Raw genomic sequence first — 8,319 nt, forward strand, 5'->3', positions numbered from 1 at the left:
TCATTGCTTTTCTTTTTCAATCCTTTCATTTCTCCTTAATACTTCTTCTTCATCATCCCCACTATGTTTTAATTTATTTCATCACTTCATTGACTCAGTTTCTTTCCTGTAATGAACGGTTCTCTCACACTAGTCTTTTTTTTAATTTTTTGCTTTAACATCATGTTTTTCTGCATCTTTTTTTTTTGTTCTTGTTGATGATGACAGCCACGAAGAGGTGGCCATGGCTGACATCTGAAAAATGTACCTCTGCAATTACTACTGCTCTCGTGTAGACACACATAGAAGTAACAGAAAGAAAAAAAAAAAAAAGCAAATTCCTCATTGGGGGAAGATCTGTTTAAAATTTCAACACTTAACACTCAGGTGTACTTACAGGGGTCAGAGTAGGCATTATGGCATTATGTGTGATGACAAAAGGGTGCAATACCTGTCCGTGTGAAATGGTGAACAATAAAGACATGCAATCCACATATCTTTTGTAGAAAATGCATTTTTATCAGGCACATTTTTTTTTTGCTTTTAGATTTAAAATAAACCACAAAAAAATGAATGGTGCATTTTGAAAGTAATATGCATTTGAAAGCATGTCATTGAAACAGATGCAGGCTTCTAATTATTTGGAGTTTCTTGTGTTAAAGGGATCCTCCACTGTTTTTACAAATGTGGCCTAAAACCATTGAAATGTCCTTGTTTTGTTTCATATTTGTTTTATTTTTGAGTCTGTGCGCCGCCATGTTGAAATTACATCATTGGTGACCCAAATCACCCCTTCAGTTTATTGAGTTCTATAGGAGTTTAAGCATTCAGAATCATTTAGTAGTTTTTTCAGTCAAAATGACAACTTGTGCTGCTTTGGGTTGCTCTAAAAATCAGTAAAAGTAAAAAAAAAATTGATAAACAAAATCCGTGAGCTGAAAAAAATCTGTGACCGCAGAGGGCGACAGTTCCAACTCTGCTGTTTCATAGACAGCATGAAGAAGAGAAGAAGAGCTCTGGTTGCATGTATATACAGGCAACCAATGTTGGCAGATATTTGACGACATTAATGTGTAAAATTGTGACATTATACAATATTAATGCATCGGATTATAAACAGGCAGCGCTCTGATCAGCCAGTTTAACTTTACTACAGGGCAAACATGTTTCTATTCACGTAGTCTGCCTCAATTGTTCAAATAATTTTATTTTGAAAAAAATATCACTTCATTATTGGGATCTACTTAAATTGAATGCACTTAATTAAACTCATATTTACTGTGCATATGACCCTGTGTGATTTTTGACATCCCCACCAACAGTGACACAGAAAGTAGGGGGTAGAGATGGACAATATTATCAGCACGCCAATGTTATCTGCTGATATTTGCCATGAAATCTCATAATGGTTGACATCGGTATCGTTTTTTCCAACGATATTGAAAAAACAATGTGTACTGTTTGAGACAAAGTGTTGAAAAGACTTTTTTCAATTACAGAATTTGAATTGGTTTTCTTATTTTGCCCAGATGTTGTTTTATGTGGAATACATCAATCAGTGCATCACAAGGCCTAAAATTAGTTTGAGGGAGTGGGTTTACATATATATATATTGGTAGGGATTCATATTGGAAATTAAGCGGTGGACAATGATGACATTGGCAAAAATTATTATTGAACTGCCATAAAAACCATTTGGTTTGTAGCGAATGACCTTTAAATTGCAAGGTAGCAGTTTAAGTAAAATTTTCATTAATTGCCTTTCAAAATGTTTTAAATAAACAGTGTTATAAATACTGACATGGCATGTTCAAGCTCAGTTTCTACAGTCATTTATCTCTTTTTGAAGTGGAGGATTTCCCAATTGTTTTCTATGTGTCTAATGCAAAGATTTTAAGAAACCATCTTGACCAGTTGAAACTCAGTATCTGTTTAAATCTTCATAAAGATGTGTAAAGCTGCAAAATTACTTGTTAACCCTTTTGTGGGCACTTCCACATTTTCCACATGTATTGTTGATCATTTGTATTATAAATAATGAGCTGAAATAGCTTTAAAGAAATCTTCTGAAGTTGGCCCTCCAGACCCCTCATTTAACTGTCTGCTAAAGACATTAGATCATGAAGGATCCAACATGAAACCACAGTCACCCTCTCATTTGTAGCAGTGCTTAGAGAAACACTTGTTTTTAGCCACAGAAAGTGAGCCCAATGGAGTCACAGAAAACATTGTTAGAGCAATAGCGTGTGCAAACCGCCTTCTTTCATGACAATGGTACCAGAAGAGCAGTGAGCCGTTTTAATTGCCCAAAGCAGTCCGTCCACCCTACAGACTGCCATATCTATCATTTCAATCAACCAACACCTTTTCACTCTTTTCACTTCTACTCGGTTACGTCTGTGCTTCTCTTTTTCTCAAACCCCCTATATCCTTCTCTTCTTCTCCTCCCTCTCCCTTAGCTAGCTCTCTAATTCTTTGCCTTCTGAGACTTTATCCCATTCAGGCTCCCCCTGTGAAACCAGCAAACTACTAGATCTCCAGACAAATTGGCAATCAGCTGAGGACAAAGACAAGAAGAGAAAAGAAACTGGTCCTCAATAGAGCCGTTCGCTGTTTTACTAAACGCTCCTTCAGAGGAGGGGGGAGATGGAAAAGGGGGAGGGGCAAATATATAGATGAAATGCTTTTAAATGTGTGTTTGAGTGTATGTGTGTGTAAGTGTGTGTGCGCATGTGTTTTCATTGGGACAGTGTGTGTCCTCATCACCCCCCTCCTGCCAAGGTTCACCACTCTCTCTATGCGGAGGTTAACGACCTTGCCGTCCAATCACATTCTCCTGTCAGGGCCCCGTCGCCAACAGCAACAGGTGGTCTGGCCAATTGGTATCCTGTAGAGCGGAAAAGTAGAGGGAGAAAGACAATGGGGGATGAAGGATGGAGAAAAAGTAAAAGAAGCCAGAACAAGAAAGTGCGATTTCCACCAAGTACTAAACAAATAATTGGCCTGTATTTGCCAACTTGTTGTCCAGGTTTTTAAAAACAGTTTGAAGGCATATATTGCTTTTCTCCCACCAAATTTGTTGTTCTTTTGCTTTGTAATTCTTTTTTAGCTGATGTCTGTAGCAAAAACAGGTGTGAGGTCAGATATCAAAGCCTTTTTGTTTCCGGTAGCAGCAATTCTTAGTGTAAATGGCCACGTTTACATGAGAGACAATAAAAGTTAAATCATCTTTAAACTGACGTTGTAAACACTTAATTCCAAATTAAACTTAAATCTCAATTAGGTGGATGATTAATTCCGATTTTAATTCTCAATTAAATAATTCCTCTATCTTGTAAACGTTTAAATACGCTTTAAGTTAGTTCCAGTCATTTTGAGCATGCCCGGCCAGTCGTGATGGCTGCCCAGACCTGAGCCGAGACTATTTATTTAATAAGAGCCTTAAAAGACACATAATGAAAAGAGAGGATGGACGGAAGCATAAACATGCGGAGACTTACACAGACATGGACAAATTTGCCATCGGCCAACGGAACAGGCTTCATCGGCGGGGTGACTGCATGCACAGGCTGTAGTATCACCAAGTTTATCATTGTACCTGTTGTTAGAGCTACTATCTTTAAAGGTCCCATGTCATGCTATTTTTCACCCATCTTCATTTGTTCTAAGAACCCCAAAAACATAGTATTTGAGGTACATTTTCCCAAACTTCATATTGTATCATGACAGGATTATTAAAATTAAACAACACAAAAAGAGTTCAATAGACCCAATCTGATCTTTTTTTTTCTTCTTATTCTCAAACCATACCAAGACGTGGCAGGTACATGTGCTTTGAGCCAAAGCTGACTCACATTTTACCCTCCATTGCCAAAAAACAAGTGAGTGGACTGACGTTCCCAGCACTCGTAATTATAATCAGCCTGAATCAGATGCCTTCCTGTGGTGGAACTTTTGCCCAATTATAATCATGTTGAGCTGTCACATGACTCAGTGACTCCATGTCCTTTTCAGCAACATGAACAAATCAAGGCACCTTCAAATGAGCACTAAGCCATTAGAGCTCAGCATCTTCAAATTGCTTTGGTGGACTCCTATTAAAGGTAGAGCTTTTGAATAGTTATATATTATTATAGATTGTTTTTGTTTAACAAAAACAATAAATGTCCAAATATGTCTGACACACATACTAGTAGATAATTAATTATATGTGTTCTATGTTATTTGCTTCCCTTATCAGGCTAAATTCCATATATGGGAAAGACTTTCTGGGGTGACTGTGGATCAGGTGTTAGAGGGGTCGTCTTCTGATGCAAAAGTTGAGCGGTTTGTCAAGTTTATCTCTTTGGCAAGATGATTTCACCTCGCCTATCACTTTTGATAGGGTCAAACTAATGGTTGACTCCCCCTCTCATCTACTTCCGTTGGTGCTTCTTTTAAAGTCACGCCCCTATAAGCTTGAACATGCATCTGATGTAAAAATAACAAATCCCTCCAAACCAAAACAATTAATTACCCATCCAACAGAAAGACAGCAGGATGAGACATAAAGGCATCTGATTGGTTCTTCACATTCAGGCCGAATGGCAGGGATTGGTCAGATTTTTCACTGAATTATAGCTGCTACAGAGGTCAAACTCTTTCTGTTCCTTTTTTTCTTAATATATAATGTATTGACTACTCCCAGGATGGAAGGACCATTTCACCCAGTATAACAAAAAGTGTTTCTGAACAGGATTGTTGACTCCACCTATAATGCTGCTTATCTAATGGAATACCTGTATATCTACCTGCACTTTTCATTATTGCAATCTGAGCAATAATTTTGGATTTCTTCTTTTGGTAACACTTTAGTTTAGGGAACATCTATTAACCATTAATTAGTTGCTTATTAGCATTAGTAACATATTGGCTCTTAATTTGTAATTATTAAGTACTTATTAATGCCTTATTATACACTTAATGGCAGTCTCGCAGTCCAAAGAGGGTTAGGGTTAGGATTAGGATTAGGATTTGGGTTGACCTTAATCCTAACCCTAATCCTAACCCTAATCCTAACCCTAGCATGTTAAGATTGTAATCCATATACAACAACTTCCTTACTTAATACCAATAAGTAATAATTCTGAGGTTATTGAGGGAAAACTCTTGGTTAATGGCTGACTGGTTGTATATTAAGGCCATGCAGAATAAGGCATTAATAAGTACTTAATAATGACTAATTAAGAGTCAATATGTTACAAATATGCATGCTAATAGGCAACTAAATAATGGTTAATAGGTGTTCCCTAAACTAAAGTGTTACCCTTCTTTTTTGCTTTTCTTTCTATGTCAACCATGTAAAACGTTAAATCAAATCTATTTTTCAAGATTGCATTAATGCTGTCTGTGACACACAAAAAAAATGCATTGAAAGTAAATAGATGTTATTGAGGCCAAAACTGAAGTCAAACCATAGACGAATAATCATGACCACAGACCCTGGGAACAAACCTACCACGGGCCCCTGCCTTGGGGCCATTATTGTGACAAAACAATTTTTTTGTGAAGGCTTATACATATTTTTAATTTATTTGGAAACATCATGATTTCAGTTTTAGTATGATGGTAGATGCAAAATGAGAGAGCTTGTAGAATGTGATGTTAGCTTGTGTATAAAAATACACACACACGTGAAATGATTTTCATGTCACAAATGATGGTAAAAAATGTGAACCTGTAGATTTAAGATTTGAACCCAAAGAAAATATTCACACATGCGTGATTTGAATGTGAAGTCACCAAAAAAATATACACAAATGTGTAGACTCGCATATTTTTTTTTTATTACTCGTGCAAATTATCGTTTACAACCACAACTTCTGGAATCTGCCTCTACAGATGCAAAAAGGACTTTTCTCACGTGAATCTGCACTGCTTGAATTTTTCAGGTACGTCGTCATGTAATCAGACATTAATGATCTAATATTATAAATTAGTTAACATTCATATGGTTTTAATTATCATACTGCATATGATAATACAAATAATACAAATAAATATTTAAATAATAATAAATAAATAAAAAACTGAACGTCAAGGGCTCTTATTGGCTCTTGGGCCCTAGACGCATGTGCCCATTTTGCCCATGCAGTAATGCGTCTATGAGTCAAACGCTGCTGATCTGTTTAGGTTGGACATTTTACTAATGTGTCAAAATGTCATATTGGGTGAACTCAGCTATATCAGATGTCAGTGTACAATACATCAAATTTAAGGATAATAGGGCAACAATTTAGGCAACATTTCCAGTAATGTTGTTTCCAGAGCACATTGTCCTTGGTATTTGAAATTGATGTGTGACAGACCGCAGAAAAAAAAGAGAGGATGGGTGGGTGTAAATAAGGTAACAACGACACAGGAAGGACTTTGTCCTATTTGTCCTTTGGTTAAATATTAGTTTTCCTGGCTTTCGTTTCCTGTTCCCTTCTTCATTTAAACTCGTCCTGTGTCTCTCTGTCTGGACACTAATGAGGCGACACCAGCCCAATAACAAAATGAAGAGGTAGAAAAGCAGCATTAGTCTGGGTTGAGTGCCCCTGTTTTGTTCCAGACACAGACTTGATTAGAGACTCAAGTCCAGCTTCTGTTTGATCATTAACTCACTCAGCCAGACAAAAGGCCATAAAACCTGCCTCCAATCATTCATTTCTGTGCACTCATCCACAATTGTTGAGCTCCATCCTTCAGTTTTTCACATCTGTTTAGCTCATGACTGCACATTACGTTTCATCTGCCGAGTTCTGAATGCATAAACAAACCGGAAAAGGCACAAAGCAAAACTGTCCCTCCCTACTTTAATCCATGAATCAAGGCTCTTCAGTATACAATAGAAGCAGAATTTCACCCTCAGTCCTAGTTCAGTGTAGTCATCACATGCTGACCAGAAGAAAACTAATATAGGTTTTCACCATTCTACGTATATCACAAAAATCAACCTTCACATCCTACTTATAGGATGAAGGGGATATTTACACGAGATAAAAATGTGTATAAAAAACAAGGATGAAGAATACTGTATGTATTGGAAAGTTAAAAAAAAAAAACAAAAAGCATTAGTTTCTGACAAAAGACAACAGCAAATTTGGCCAAACTTTTCTAATGCCATTAAAGTAACTTTTAGACTTTCATTGATTTATTAATGGTCACATGGCTTGAATCAGAAAATGGGAACTCTTAACAATTAGAAACTAGGCACTAAAAATACAGCCCAGAGCTCCTGCTCTCACCATTAACCTTCATTAGGGCGAAGACCAGTCAAAGTGAAATAGTGTAAAACCCATACGCGGAGTTTTTGCGGGGGGACAGGGGGGCATTCCCCCCTCCCCCCCCCAAGTGGTCAAACGTTTTCATTACAGTTTTCCCAATTTTTGAAATAACTTACACAATATACAAATATTTTAGGTGTCAAAAAACACAGTGACTAAGAAATAATAAACACCGCGATATAAAATTCAAAGGTTCACAAAATAAAAACAAGTAAAAAAAGTTTTAAAGGACCAGCAGCCGGTGACATTTGACCCTCCTGCTTCCCATAGCAGCTCAGAGCTTTATTTACAACATGGAGGACACCGGCGGTGCTCCATAGACTCACTAGTCTGTTGTTTGTAGTGATGCACTGAGAAAACCAGCCAGCTGGAATAGAGAACGAGCAAACCTTGCGCTCAGTGTCTAGATATAAAACGGTGGATTGAGCAGTGTTGTAGTAATCTACTCGCCCGTCTCCCCACGACAAAATTGGCATCTCGGCCGTGGAAGCACATAGACAATCAGCGAATGCGGACTGCGTAGTAACGTTGTTAGAGACTTTTAATGCCATAATCTACGTTGTTGGACTTTTAATCCATACGGATCCTTTTATTCTCTCCTACCTGTTATTTAACTTAGTGATTTACAACTAACAGCAAGTCTTTCCCTCCATGTTAAAGTGTATCGAGTATTGTATGACATATCATGTAGAACATAATAAATAATAAGACTGTTTATATATATATATAAAAAAAAAATATATATATATATATATTTATTTATTTTTTTTGATGCTCCCCCGGTAAGAATCTCAAACTCCGCCTATGGTAAAACCTTTCCATTTCTGCAACACGTCTGTTTATCAAACTTGAATGCAAACTAGATAAATCTTTATGTTCTCCTTCTACAATCCACTGAGGATTACTTTGATGGAAAATTACTTTTGCCAATGAAATGCTCTTCAGATGTCTCCTAGTGAAGATTGAATGCAGTTGTATTTCTAAGACCTCTCTTGTTAACATATTTTTGGCCATTGTAGTAGCAACAATATTT

The sequence above is a fragment of the Gouania willdenowi genome, chromosome 13 (genome assembly GCF_900634775.1).
Source record: "Gouania willdenowi chromosome 13, fGouWil2.1, whole genome shotgun sequence".
NCBI classification, from domain to species: domain Eukaryota; kingdom Metazoa; phylum Chordata; class Actinopteri; order Blenniiformes; family Gobiesocidae; genus Gouania; species Gouania willdenowi.